Consider the following 15250-nt stretch of genomic DNA (forward strand, 5'->3'; position numbering starts at 1 on the left):
CACTCTCCTTACAAGAGTATAGACAGTATAGATGTATCACAAGGAAAGTAACATCTGTCCATTTATTCATCTTAAATTTATTCATTAGGAGGAGAAAAGCAGTTTTCTCAGAGTGATACATTTGTGCCTAATCTTGCCTATGTAGCTCCAACACCCTTGACTAGCACTCAGAAAAAAAACTGCTTCTAAACTGTAATTAACAAAAGTGTAATTGAAGCAAAAACAGGAGAGGAAGCAAGAGTGTATGAGTTGAAATGAGACTCAATATGCTAATCATATTGGTTGCTTTTCTCGGTATTCAGATGTAAGGAGGGAGCAGTGTCTGTCGGTGATGAGTCAGTGGTCTGATAGTGGTCAACATTTTGAAAACACACAGATACACACATACACAAAACATGTTTTGCAGCTTGCAACTGGTCTTATGACTTACGAATGCACTTAGTAAGTCCCAATACATGGACTAGGGTTAGAAAAGGTTAAAAGTACTAGGTATATAATCACGCCTTCACAATGTCACATAGGAATGCAAATGAATGACTGATATTGCATGACATTATTATGATTTAGATTTTGGACTTTGTAACATGTATTACATATTATTCATGTGCAACACCTTTATGCATTCTCATTTACCAAGCTGGGCTGTGAATGTGCCTAGATTTGTACTTAGTGGTTTCTGAACTTCACAGTTAGAAATGAAAAAGGTGACACCATTAGAATGTGGTTTAATTTCTCTTGAACTCCCATCACAATTAGTGTTAAGAGCCGTGACATGTGGCATCCCTGCAAAAATATTATGAGACTGGGGTCAAGAGACGGATCAAATCCATAGTTTTTCTCAGTATTCATATCTGAGGAGTGTCGGTGATGAGTTGATGGCCCCACCGTCATCAGACATGTTATAAACATACAGACACATACACACAAAGCTTGGCGTGCAGTTCACAGTTTCTCTTACAACTTAGTAATGTGCTCGGTGAGATGCAAGTACAAAATGCAGAATTCACAATGACTAATTGTTTTAACCGAGTCCAACGTTTACAAAGCAGCTCATCATCAAAGACTACATACGGCTGCAGATTGCATTAAACTGTTTATTGTGTTTTACTTTTGTGTAATGTGTACTCGGTTTTAGATTTCACCAAGTTTAACTGTTACTCTCCTGGCCTGGGCTGACATGATGGAAAAAAATTTAAATACCAATATGAGTACCAGACTGAAGAACAGACAAAGTTTAAATGCATTAATCAGTGTATAAATATGCCATTACCATACAACGTTACAATGTATATAGTAAATGATATAACATAACAACATTATAGTTCTTTAGGTTTTGGTCTTTCTGTGATGTGAAAAAAATACTATTTTAGTATCTTCATGCACTTACGTTCACTACACTGGCGTGTGAATACGTCTTTGCTTTCTGTGGTTTCTCGAGTTCTTCACTTAGTCACTTACAAAAAAACTGAAACTAACAGTGGTTGTGGTTTAATTGCTCTTGAACTCTTATCACTGGTAGGTTATAAAAGCTCTGACTTTTGGCTCCTTGGCAAAAAATGAAGATGTTCAGATCCATTGTTATTGGCCTCCTTCTCTTTTCCTCAGGTGAGTAGACTTAGAAGCATGTTCATTAATCACTATCAGATTTCTGATGTGATTTCCCCATTGCTTTAATTGACTCGTTTTTATAATGTAACTTTTTTTTTTACTCTGACTTTTTGTATTGATAAAACCGATGCTCTTTTTAGTGCTTGGGAAACCTCCCCAAAAGTTTGACCTGGAGGATTTAAAGTTGTACTTCGAGGGTAAGCTTGACTTTTTTTTTTGTATTACAGTCATTTATACAGTTTAAACTTTCAACTGGCATTAAAAAAAATTTAATTCTGAAGCCAACAAGTTAAGCAGTTATGTTTCTTATTTTACAGAGTACAATGACGCAGCCCTTTCCAGTGACCTAAATGACCTGTGTCTAGATCTAAAGGTACATTGGGTAGAATGGATCAGATGAAAACGAAAATAAATGTCTTATTTTTTATTTAACATGACTATAATGACCAGTATAAAACTGTACAACAAATAAAAAGTCTGACCGAACTGACGCTGTGAATTTAAGCGTGGCGTTTCAGTTCTGATGTCTACTGCTTAATGACTGCCGTTGTAGATTTTAAAAGCGAGAGTAGTCTGAGTTTTCCTGCAATTTGCTCCAAGTGTTTGCAAAAAACAAAACCCAAAGACCTCAAGAAACAAATCATTCGAATTCCGGCATTCAGTCGTATCACGAAACGTTGAGCTCAGCGATCCATGTATAGATGAAACATGCAGAATATTGAAGTGCAGTATATAAAATCTGGTCTGGTTCATGTACATGCTACAGAATTTTGAACAAGCGGCAGCCAAAGAACTCAGAATCAGTAAATTATGATTATATTAGTGATTGTACATGCATCAAACCTTTGTTAATGAATGCCTTGTCTTGCTCACGTTTGCATACCAGCGTCTAAATGCCACCCAGAAAATCCCCGGAGTCTGCCAGGTCTGTAAAAAAGTACTTGGCTACATCATTGGAAAAATATCACCGGCTGATGAAACCAAGGTACCTTAAGAGTCTCCAGAGAGACAGAGGATATTTTATTTGTTAACTTCCTTCATTTCAGGTTTCTGTTTAGTTGATTAATAATTCTTTTCATCTTTTTCCTTTTGTTGCACTCATTCTCATTGTTCTATTAATACTGTAAGTGGTTGTAAACGCTGTTAGTAATGTGATTACATTTACATTTACGTTTTTCATCGTCATCTCTCTGGGCAGGACCATCTCATGAAACTGCTCCGTAAGGCCTGCACCAGCATTGCCGTGCCATCGTTGCTCTGCAATCGGTTTGTGAAGAAGTACCACGTCCAGATCATTCTGGACATCATCAACCGCCACATGCGAAACCCAAAAACCATCTGTCGAGCTCTCGGCCTCTGCTGGTGGAATGGTGCTGCCCCGGCAATTAGAATTCACGACTAATACAGAATATTGCTCCTAAGTCGATAAAACAGCATCCTTATTATCCTTTTCCAAATGCTTGACTTTTACTGCTTACAAACATGAATCAGCCTACATAAAACTTTGCTGACTGGTTTTGATTTTGATTCTGTTTAGTGACTCATTCCCTTGCTGCGTGAATTAATAATAATGTTGTATAATTTCACCTCACTGCCTTGTGAGCCCCTGCTGTATTCACAGTGATGAAAAAATTGCCCCTGTTTAAATTTCTTGTAGCAAAGGCGAAGGCACTCGGAAATGTATGGTTATAATATCGATATCGGTGACTGTGTAAAGTATATGCTGGCCTGGCACCTTTCAAATAAAATTTGATGTATTGGTGACTTGTTGCACTTTTGACTGTTTATTTCTGAAAACTCAAAACAGCTTTTCATTGGCTTTTGGTAAATATGATATGAAAGTTTGTACACAGACTGTTAAAATATTTAACATATTTAAAATATTTATCAAACCTCCAGAACTGTTTTGAACACACAGCATGGAATATATTTGTCCATCAGACAGACTTGGAGGTGTACACTTCACACATAATGGCATATATTTGTCCATCAGACAGACTTGTAGGTGTACACTTCCGTATTGTCATACATTAACTACTGCGTGGACAATGCCACTGTTAACAAAAGGATTTGAGTGTACCCAAATGAGAAACCATGGATGAACAGCGAAGTCAAGAACCTGACAGCGTGGTGCACCAACAATAACCTGGTGTTAAATACTAAAAAGACCAAGGAGATCATCGTAGATTTCAAGACTACCAAGAAGACCACACAGTCCTGTCCACATTAACACAGAGGCTGTGGAGAGAGTCCCCAGCTTCAGGTTCCTGGGAGTCACCATCACAGAGGACCTCTCCTGGGTTGACAACACTTCAGTGATGGGTAAGGCACAATAATGCCTTTATTTTCTGAGGAGGCTAAGGAGAACCAACCTCCACCAAAAGCTTCTTGTCAGCTTTTGACCACCTGGTACAGCAGCTGCACCAAAGCTGATGAAAAAGCCCTCCAGCGTGAAAACAGACATTGTTGGCATAGAGCCGCCATCACTAGAACATCTTCACAGGATTCACTGTGTGAGGGCTAAGAACATCATAAAAGACATTACACGTCCTGGCCACCATCTGTTTAAGCTCTTCCCATCAGGCAGGCGCTTCAGAACAATCCGCACACGCACAAATAGACTGAAAAACAGCCTCTTCCCAAAAGCTGTGGCACTACTGAACTAAGATATCTCCTGACAAGATTGATGCACTGCTGTCACTGGAGTATGTGCGTTACTTTTTTTTTACTTCATGTCATTTCATGTCCATGCACAATATTTTCTTACTTTTGTCATTCGCGTGCAATGTTTACTTATTAGGGGTGTAACGATGCGCCAAAGTCACAGTTTGGTACGTACCTTGGATTTGAAGACATGGTTCAGTACGATTACGGTACAGTGACAATGCATGCAAAACATGAAATTTCCTTTCATGAATTTACTAGTAAACTTATAAACTTGCACAAACTTGTAAACAATGGCAAACTGGCCATAATTTCCAGTTTGCTCTTCACCCTTTTTTTCCTTGTACCAGCAATATTCACATCTGGATGATGCCACCTCAAATTTTTCAGTTTAACAATGTCGGCATGCCACCTTCGTCTTATCCACTTGCCTTTGTCCATTGCTACTTTAGTTCACTGGGAGACTGAAATGTTCCCAAACAGAGGACCTTAAGGATATGGGAGGGTTCTGAAGCTTTGGCTTTACTGTCTCCATACTTACGAGGCTGCGTCATTGAACATGCGCTAATTCAGTTTCTAAGTTAAAGTGTCGAAACAATGGCAGTGAAGTGTTTTCCCACTGAGGACAAGGTGAGCTGTTGTGAAACCTGGGTCAAAGGGAGTCACAATGCCCCTGAACCTCTGCTGACCACACCTTTTCCTACACGACCATGGCAACGTGTAGCTGTGGACTTTTTTCAGTGGAAAAAGACAAACTAATTAGTAGTGATAGATTATTATTCTCGCTACACTGAAGTTGCCACACTTACCAGGACTTCCACTGTTGCTGTGATTCAAAGCGAAAAAGCAATTTCCAGCTGACATGGAGTGCCAGAGACCTTCGTATCAGACAACGGACCACAGTTTTCTGCTTCAGAATGTGACTAGTAGACCCCTCTATCCTAAAAGTAATGGAGAAGCTGAGCAAACAGTGAAGACTGTGAAAGACATGCTCAAGAAGAACGAAGACCCTCTCAAAGCACTCATGGCATACAGAGCCACTCCTCTGGCTCATGGTGTGTCGCTAGCACAACTCCTGATGGGGCGCATCATCCGTACTCCACTTCCAGTGAGTCCCACCACGCTTAAACCTGCATGGTCGGACCTCAGAGCTTTTGAGAGAAAAGACCAAGAACTGAAAAGAAAATGATAGTGGTTTAACAGTTGGCACAGAGCTCAGGTGAAACCTCCACTTCAGCCAGGACAAAAGGTATGGATCAAGAACACACCTCACACCACCAGAGTCACAGGGAGTGGGGAAACTCAATGATCCTACCAAGTCAAAACTCCAATAGGCAGCTTCAGAAAAAACCGGTGTCACCTGAATGCCACCCCAACATCACAACACACACAAACAAGAACTGGTTGACTTGTGAAGCCACCTGCAAAAATGGATCTGTAGTTCAGAGTTGTGAGCATACAGGGGGCAGAATAAACCCGCATACCCCCAAACCCCCATACCACTATTGCACTATATGGCGATCAGTACACCCTTCTCAACATTGGATTGAGGTTTACTCACCTGGCGATTCAAAGTTTGGACACCCCTAAGTGGCTGGGGGAGATCCTTAGGAGCCGGCAAAAACAACGACAATGGAGACTCATCTCCAAGGAAGCGTAGGAAAAAACACAGGGGGAAGTGAGTGGGAGTTCGGAACACACTGAGGTTGCGGGCACTTTGCCTTTCTCTGCCCAGTATCCTGGAAGGAATATAAACAAAGACTGGTATAGGAGGCTCCGGTGACAAGGGAGGTCAGGTGCTTTACCTCCCAATCATAAGAAATGCTACAAGATGCGTTCCAGTCCTCCTCCGACAACGTCAACAAACGTGCGAAAGTAGTGACGTGCTTCATCACCAAGCTTGTGGACGATGTGGTTACTTCTCTTGATTTGCTTACTTTTTCTTTGGGACAATCATTTTAACGCTGTGTACATATTCAGAAAGGATAAATTGGTATATTCCTGTTTATAGTTCCTTTTTGCCTCAGACCACATAAACAATGCCAATCCTGGCCTAGCCTTAACAAGCTGCCTTAATTATTGTTCATCATCTTTTTAACCCATCCAAATAAAGACTTCAAAAAGTAAGTGACATGTTGAAAAGTTCCTGTGTGAAGGTGTTATTGGATATGGCTTATTTGTAAATTTGTGTCAAAAGCCACGCATACTGGTTTCTGAAGGCGTCACCCAGAAAAACCTTGAAGTCTGTCCAAAAGTGGTTGACTACATACTTCGAAAGACAGCACCTTTGAAAGAGGGGTAAGTGACTCTAAGAGTCTGGATCTCTAAGTCAGTGAATTTTTATTTCCTTCTGGGGGAAGAATTATCTTGACCCTGACTGAAGCCATGATTTGTACTTTTTACTGATTCGGATAATTCTGCGCATTAATTATAATATTGTTTAATAACACCTCATTGTCCAGTGTCTTCCTCCTATGTTCTCATTGATGAAAATTTTCCCTTTGTAACTCCATTTTAAATTTCTTGTGGTCAAGGTGAGATAAGGAAGTATACAGTTTGTAGTTGAAGTACTCGTGTGGTTGTCACATTTCTGTCCTCACTCCTGTATACACACACACACACACACACACACACAACCTTGTACTTCATTGTTTCTTCATTCTGTGCTCCTGAAAAGTCTCAACTATATACACCAGATCTTATATCCTTGCGCCCGTTTGTATCATCATCCTGTTAATTTCGTTCGTCTATTCTTGTTTTGCCCTTTCCTTTGCGTCTTTAATCTTTCCTATTGCTGTCTTTGTACACTGTTTTTTTTCTAATAAAAGACCCTCGTACATGCATCCAGCCCTCTCTGAAGTTTGTGAATAACATATAACATCATTATATGTATAGGTTCATGTATAGCACCTGAACCTAAACCTTGAGATCATTTAACGGAATTTAAAAAAAAAAAACAGCTCAAATTGAAAAAAATGTTATCACTAACACCTCTGTGCTTAAAAAGACTAAATTTGTCTCAACTAAACACACCAGTGAAAAAGCCACCTGTCAGAAACTCAAAGAGAGATTGGATGCATGTTCAGGGAAAATTTAATGAAGACATTAACCAGAAAAGATCTATGTGTTCAGGAAGAACAAAGAGAAGGTTACAAACTCAAGAAACTAGCGGCCAATCGTGTGCCTGTCAACAGCATACTCTCCAGAATAATATCAGACAGCATCACTGAGTACCTGCAGGGTACCCTCCTTACTTATGAGCAGAGGGGAGTAAGACCTGGAAACAGAGGGACAAAACACCAGCCCACAATGGACAGAACAACAACTACCAAGTCACTGTGAACCACAATGACAATGGCATGGGTTGACCAGAGGGCCTATGACAGTGTGCCACACTCTTGGATCATAGAATCACTCAAGTTGTACAAGATCAACACGGGCATTACAAGGTTGATCAAGAGATCCATGAAATCCTGGAGGACCCGTTTTACACACAGTGGCAGGGAACCCAGTTCACAATGCAGCTTTCATCAAAGCAACACTGCTTAGAAGTGGATACATCCTTCAAAAAATCCTGGATCTCCCACAGGACTAGTATGAACTCCAAGATCCAGAGGAACAACAACTTACCCAAGGAAAAGTTGTGATGAATGAAGAGTAACAATAATAATTACAAATATAGCTGCAAGCAGCAATGAAGGGGCCGAGCACCACAGGGCCACCATGTGGACTTCTAATCAGAACAACTCCTGAACAGGACACCAGTCCATCACAGGGTGAGCAGACACACTGACACCCACTCTTACACTCACACCTATGGGCAATACAGCATGTCCAGTTGACATTATCTGAATGTGTTCGGACTGTGGTAGAAAACCAGAATACCCAGAGGAAACCCACATTAACACAGGGACAAGGTACAAACTGAGTGCAGACACACCCTGAACTTGAAGGCTTAAACATTGGCATTGCCATAAAATGCAGTGTGCCTTCTTGGGACATTAACAATAAGAAGTGCCAACACTGTTGGAGGGGTACAATTTTTGGGTATTTGAAAAAATCCAAAATCATGGGAAAAATGGCTGAGAACATACGATATTAGCTGAATATAATAACATGTCCCTGATTAGAGAAGGACTCCCCATTTCTCAACACCTTTTTTGGTAAAAGACTTTTCGAAGATCAAAATAAGAAATCATTTCGTTTGATATTAATTTAATCAAACACACTGAATAAAACAAGGTACTGTGATATATTTTGTACATCTTTTAGATGAAATTGCCACATTTAAATAAAAATAAAATGTAGCCACACTTTCAAATCAATGAGTTCTTTAAATACAAATAAAAATAGTCTACTGGGATTTTTAATACCACTGAACAATCTCCTAGTAAAAAGTAGCCATTTTACAGATAAATGGCTCCATCTGCTGTTGTTAATGTATAATGACATTAAAAAGTCTAGTCTAATGGCAGCCATGCCATTTGGACATTGAACTATGTATTTGTTTCCCAGTTAGGACCTCACATGTAATGATGCAATGATCTACAAAAAATTGGTTGCAATATCTGATTTTCTTTGAGTGGTCTGTGCCTTGTGATGTCCGATTTGAACAAAACGTCATTAAAATCTAAGTACACGGACATATTATTGTTCAAACCTGTTTTTCAGTATAGCTCCGCACAGTGGCCAAGTTGCACTAAACTCGGTGTGTGCTACCCAGGCATCATAGTAAGCATGTGTGCTGAGTTTTATGCCAATGAAGAAAAGCAGAGACATGGGAACTCTTCCTTTATGGCGCCTTCACAGGCGAATTTGTGGGTGCACTACGGACATACTGTTCAACCTAGCAACTGTCCTTTAACAAGGGCAATAGTCTACAGAGGTAATACACGAAACCTCATTATGCCATAACTCTAGGAGGAGATGGTTAAATGTGTTTTTGACAAAATCAAAGATGGATGAAACACAAAATGGCTGACATGGAGGTTTCACAGGCTCCCAGTTTGGCATCATTACAACAAAGCACAGTCAATGGTCTAGGACTAGTTTGCAAAAGTAGGTTTTTCAAAAAATTCAAAATATATTGTGTGCAAACCTTTGGTCAGAACCCTCTGTAGAGGATGCGTACCAGATTTGGTGGTGATAGATTCAACGATCTAGGACTCATTCCAAAAGTAGGTTTTTCGGAAAATTCAAAATGGCAGAAAATCCAATGTGGTGGACTTTAATGGCAATGGGTGCATTGAAATCGAGATGACCCAAGGATTCAGGGGAAATAAGGATCACAAACTTAGGACAAATGGTTCAGAAGTTATAAGCAAAAGTGTACCTTGAAATTTGGCCTGTTGATGGCGCTACAGAGATGGACGGATTGGCCCCAAATTTGATACCTGGATACTTTGGACTGTCCTCCATCAATGTGCCAAATTTCATCAAAATCCACCAAGAGGCTCTATGGGCTGCCATAGACTCACATGACAGAAAATATAGCGAAACATTCTAACAATTACAATATATACCTTGCACCTTTTGTGCTTAGCCCCTAATAATTGCGTCTATAAAACCCCTTTGTATCTTGGAACAAACATGCTAAAACATACTGTCACACAGTACCCCTTGTGGTCTGGTCTGGTAAGACAGCTTCTTTAAATATTGAAATATGGCAATGATGCACTCTCCTTACAAGAGTATAGAGGGCATAGATGTATCACAAGGAAAGTCCAATTATACATCTGTCTTATTCATCTTAAATTTATTCATTAGGAGGAGAAAAGCAGTTTTCTCAGAGTGATACATTTGTGCCTAATCTTGCCTATGTAGCTCCAACACCCTTGACTAGCACTCAGAAAAAAACTGCTTCTAAACTGTAATTAACAAAAGTGTAATTGAAGTAAAAACAGGAGAGGAAGAAAGAGTGTATGAGTTGAAATGGGACTCAATATGCTAATCATATTGGTTGCTTTTCTCTGTATTCAGATGTAAGGAGGCAGCAGTGTCAGTGATGAGTCAGTGGTCCAACAGTGGTCAAAATTGTGAAAGCACACAGATACACACATACACAAAGCATGTTTTGCAGCTTGCAACTGGTCTTATGACTTACGAATGCACTTAGTAAGTCCCAATACATGGACTAGGGTTAGAAAAGGTTAAAAGTACTAGGTATATAATCACGCCTTCACAATGTCACATAGGAATGTGAATGAATGACTGACGTTGCATGACATTATTATGATTTAGATTTTGGACTTCGTAACATGTATTACATATTATTCATGTGCAACACCTTTATGCATTCTCATTTACCAAGCTGAGCTGTGAATGTGCCTAAATTTGTTCTTAGTGGTTTCTGAACTTCACAGTTAGAAATGAAAAAGGTGACACCATTAGAATGTGGTTTAATTTCTCTTGAACTCCCATCACAATTAGTGTTAAGAGCCGTGACATGTGGCATCCCTGCAAAAATATTATGAGACTGGGGTCAGGAGACTGATCAAATCCATAGTTTTTCTCAGTATTCATATCTGAGGAGTGTCGGTGATGAGTTGATGGCCCCACCGTCATCAGACATGTTATAAACATACAGACACATACACACAAAGCTTGGCGTGCAGTTCACAGTTTCTCTTACAACTTAGTAATGTGCTCGGTGAGATGCAAGTACAAAATGCAGAATTCACAATGACTAATTGTTTTAACCGAGTCCAACGTTTACAAAGCAGCTCATCATCAAAGACTACATACGGCTGCAGATTGCATTAAACTGTTTATTGTGTTTTACTTTTGTGTAATGTGTACTCGGTTTTAGATTTCACCAAGTTTAACTGTTACTCTCCTGGCCTGGGCTGACATGATGGAAAAAAATTTAAATACCAATATGAGTACCAGACAGAAGAACAGAAAAAGTTTAAATGCATTAATCAGTGTATAAATATGCCATTACCATACAACGTTACAATGTATATAGTAAATGATATAACATAACAACATTATAGTTCTTTAGGTTTTGGTCTTTCTGTGATGTGAAAAAGATACTATTTTAGTATCTTCATGCACTTACGTTCACTACACTGGCGTGTGAATACGTCTTTGCTTTCTGTGGTTTCTCGAGTTCTTCACTTAAAAAAAAACTGAAACTAACAGTGGTTGTGGTTTAATTGCTCTTGAACTCCTATCACTGGTAGGGTATAAAAGCTCTGACATTTGGCTCCTTGGCAAAAAAATGAAGATGCTCAGATCCATCGTTATTGGCCTCCTTCTCTTTTCCTCAGGTGAGTAGACTTAGAAGCATGTTATTAATCACTATCAGATTTCTGATGTGATTTCCCCATTGTTTTAATTGACTCGTTTTTATAATGTAACTTTTTTTTTTACTCTGACTTTTGGTATTGATAAAACCGATGCTCTTTTTAGTGCTTGGGAAACCTCCCCAAAAGTTTGACCTGGAGGATTTAAAGTTGTACTTCGAGGGTAAGCTCGACTTTTTTTTATATTACAGTCATTTATACAGTTTATACTTTCAACTGGCACTGAAAAAAATTCAATTCTGAAGCCAACAGGTTAAGCAGTTATGTTTCTTATTTTACAGAGTACAATGACGCAGCCCTTTCCAGTGACCTAAATGACCTGTGTCTAGATCTAAAGGTACATTGGGTGGAATGGATCAGATGAAAACGAAAATAAATGTCTTATTTTTTATTTAACATGACTATGATGACCAATATAAAACTGTACGACAAATAAAAAGTCTGACCGAACTGACGCTGTGAATTTAAGCGTGGCGTTTCAGTTCTGATGTCTACTGCTTAATGACTGCCGTTGTAGATTTTAAAAGCGAGAGTAGTCTGAGTTTTCCTGCAATTTGCTCCAAGTGTTTGCAAAAAACAAAACCCAAAGACCTCAAGAAACAAATCATTCGAATTCCGGCATTCAGTCGTATCACGAAACGTTGAGCTCAGCGATCCATGTATAGATGAAACATGCAGAATATTGAAGTGCAGTATATAAAATCTGGTCTGGTTCATGTACATGCTACAGAATTTTGAACAAGCGGCAGCCAAAGAACTCAGAATCAGTAAATTATAACTATATTACTTCGAGGTTATACATACATTCACTTTAAACAGAGTCTGAGTGATTGTACATGCATCAAACCTTTGTTAATGAATGCCTTGTCTTGCTCACGTTTGCATACCAGCGTCTGAATGCCACCCAGAAAATCCCCGGAGTCTGCCATGTCTGTAAAAAAGTACTTGGCCACATCATTGGACAAATACCGGCTAATGAAACCAAGGTACCGTAAGTTAAGAGTCTCCAGAGAGAGAGAGAGAGGATATTTTATTTGTTAACTTCCTTCGTTTCAGGTTTCTGTTTAGTTGGTTAATAATTCTTTTCATCTTTTTCCTGTCGTACTCATTCTCGTTGTTCCATTAATACTGTAAGTCAGGGGTGTCAAACTCCGGTCCTGGAGGGCCCAGGTCCTGCTGTTTTTCTTGTAGACCAACTAAATAGAATCTCTGATTGGCTGAAGAGTATCCACACCTGTTTTCAAGGTGAAAATCAACAGGTAACTAAGAGGTGAAAACAAAAGTCAGCAGGACCCCGGCCCTCCAGGACCGGAGTTTGACACCCCTGCTGTAAGTGGCTATAAACGCCGTTACTAATGTGATTACATTTACATTTACGTTTTTCTTCATCATCTCTCTGGGCAGAACCATCTCAGGCAACTGCTGCATAATGCCTGCACCAGCATTGCCGTGCCATCGTTCCTCTGTAATCAGTTTCTGAACAACTACCACGTCCAGATCATTCTGGACATCATCAACCGCCACATGCGAAACCCAAAAACTATCTGTCGAGCTCTCCGCCTCTGCTGGTGGAAGGGTGCTGCCCCGGCAATTAGAATTCACGACTAATACAAAATATTGCTCTTAAGTCGATAAAACAACATCCCTATGATCCTTTTCCAAATGTTTGACTTTTACTGCTTACAAACATGAATCAGCCTACATAAAGCTTTGCTGACTGGTTTTGATTTTGATTCTGTTTAGTGACTCATTCCCTTGCTGCGTGAATTAATAATAATGTTGTATAATTTCACCTCACTGCCTTGTGAGCCCCTGTTGTATTCACAGTGATGAAAAAATTGCCTGTTTAAATTTCTTGTAGCGTAGGAAATGTATGGTTATAATATCGATATTGGTGACTGTGTTAAGTATATGCCGGCCTGGCGCCTGAATTGAAGTCTTGAGAAGTCTATGGGGATAAAATGTCACTGACTAACCCAGCCTACAAAGATGCTTTGCACGATTTGACTGCATTTCAAATAAAATTTGATGCATTGGTGACTTGTTGCACTTTTGACTGTTTATTTCTGAAAACACAAAACAGCTTTTTATTGGCCTTTAGGATTGGGGGGGGGGGCATCAAAATTACACATACAAACATTATACATAGAAACAGACCTGTTTCTGTTTACAAGGAACACGTTACTGGTGGTTAGGTTTTTTTTTATCAAAATTACACATACAAACATTAAATAGCATAGAAAGAGACCTGATGCTATTTTAAAGGAAAAAATTTACTTGTATTTCACTTGTAAGGTACATCATCTGAACTGAACTGAATAATCTCTCATGTGGGTTCTGTATTGGTCCCGTGCCCCTCCCATCCACCCCCAAAACACACACACACACACACACACATTCTATGGACACAATGTGGTCTATACAATTACTAATGACAGTTATGCTAAAGTTGTTTGTAACCTCAGCTAGCGTTAAAAATAAAAGGAAAATGCTTGAAAGTATCGCCGTTACAGGCTAACGTCACTATTCAATTATATTCATTCCCAAATTTGGCTTTAAAATGTTTCGTAGGCCTACAATAATGGCTCACAGATGATGACATAACGTTTATTATTTTGTCTTACCAGGAGTGGTATGCTGCCAGTTCACACAAGCCAGCTACTGCTGCCAACTTGAGTTTCAGTTCCTGTCAGTAGAAGTGTTGATGATGTAAGGGTCTGCGCTCGCAACTCTCATACAAAGTGGACACTAAATAACAATTTTAACCTGAATTAAGCATGCAGTCGTCTCGGAGAAGTTCTCAACCGCTGATTACCGATGTCTGGACCTCGGTGACCTCATAGCCAGTTACGGGCATACCAAACGTGATTCTGGATTCTGGATTCTTGATGCAGTTCACTGTTCGTTGGGCTTCCTCTTAACTGGGCAAAACAAACGTCACATTAGGTCTTGGTTACGCTTAGCTAATATCGACCCATTTTACATGTGAATCAACTTTCTGAAAGCAGTTGTTTACGCCAATGCCTAATCTTGAAACCTGCCCAAAACTGTTTGAACCCACAGTCCTCGACAGCACACATATATCTTTGAGACGTCTGTGAGATGACTGAAAGTCTACCTGCAAGGCTTCTGTGTTGTGCCGCTTGCTCATCAAAATATATGTGGTATGATTTGACCTCAGCAAGCTAGCACCATCCGTTTCTCTGCTACTCGGTTTCAACTGATAAGATGCAGCTGTTCCTCTTAGTACATTATCTCATGATTACCTCAGTCTTTGATTGTCTCAGCCACTTCAGTGTGTGGGCAGGGCTGAGGATCCTCTTCCTTTTGAACTGAGAACATTTAAAGCCCAGTAGAAACATTCTCCGAGACTTTCTACAATGGGCTAGTACTGAATACTGCCCCAAACTGGCAACCCTCTTGTCCAAGAACAGAGCAGGCACTGACATTTTTGGAATAGCCCAAGAAACAACCTAAAAGGCACAGTTAAGTTTGCCGGTGTGAATGGGGTTTGTGTGTGTGTGGAAAGTGATTAGCCCATTGCTTCATGGAATGAATACCTGTGAATGCTAACCCCAGGGTTAATGAATACCAGTGTGAAACAGGCTTAGGTGGCCCCAGACTACCAAGGGCTAAGGTTAGTCAGGGATTCTCTTGTCTCACCTCTGTCT

The sequence above is a fragment of the Chanos chanos genome, chromosome 1 (assembly GCF_902362185.1).
Source record: "Chanos chanos chromosome 1, fChaCha1.1, whole genome shotgun sequence".
In the NCBI taxonomy this organism is placed as follows: domain Eukaryota; kingdom Metazoa; phylum Chordata; class Actinopteri; order Gonorynchiformes; family Chanidae; genus Chanos; species Chanos chanos.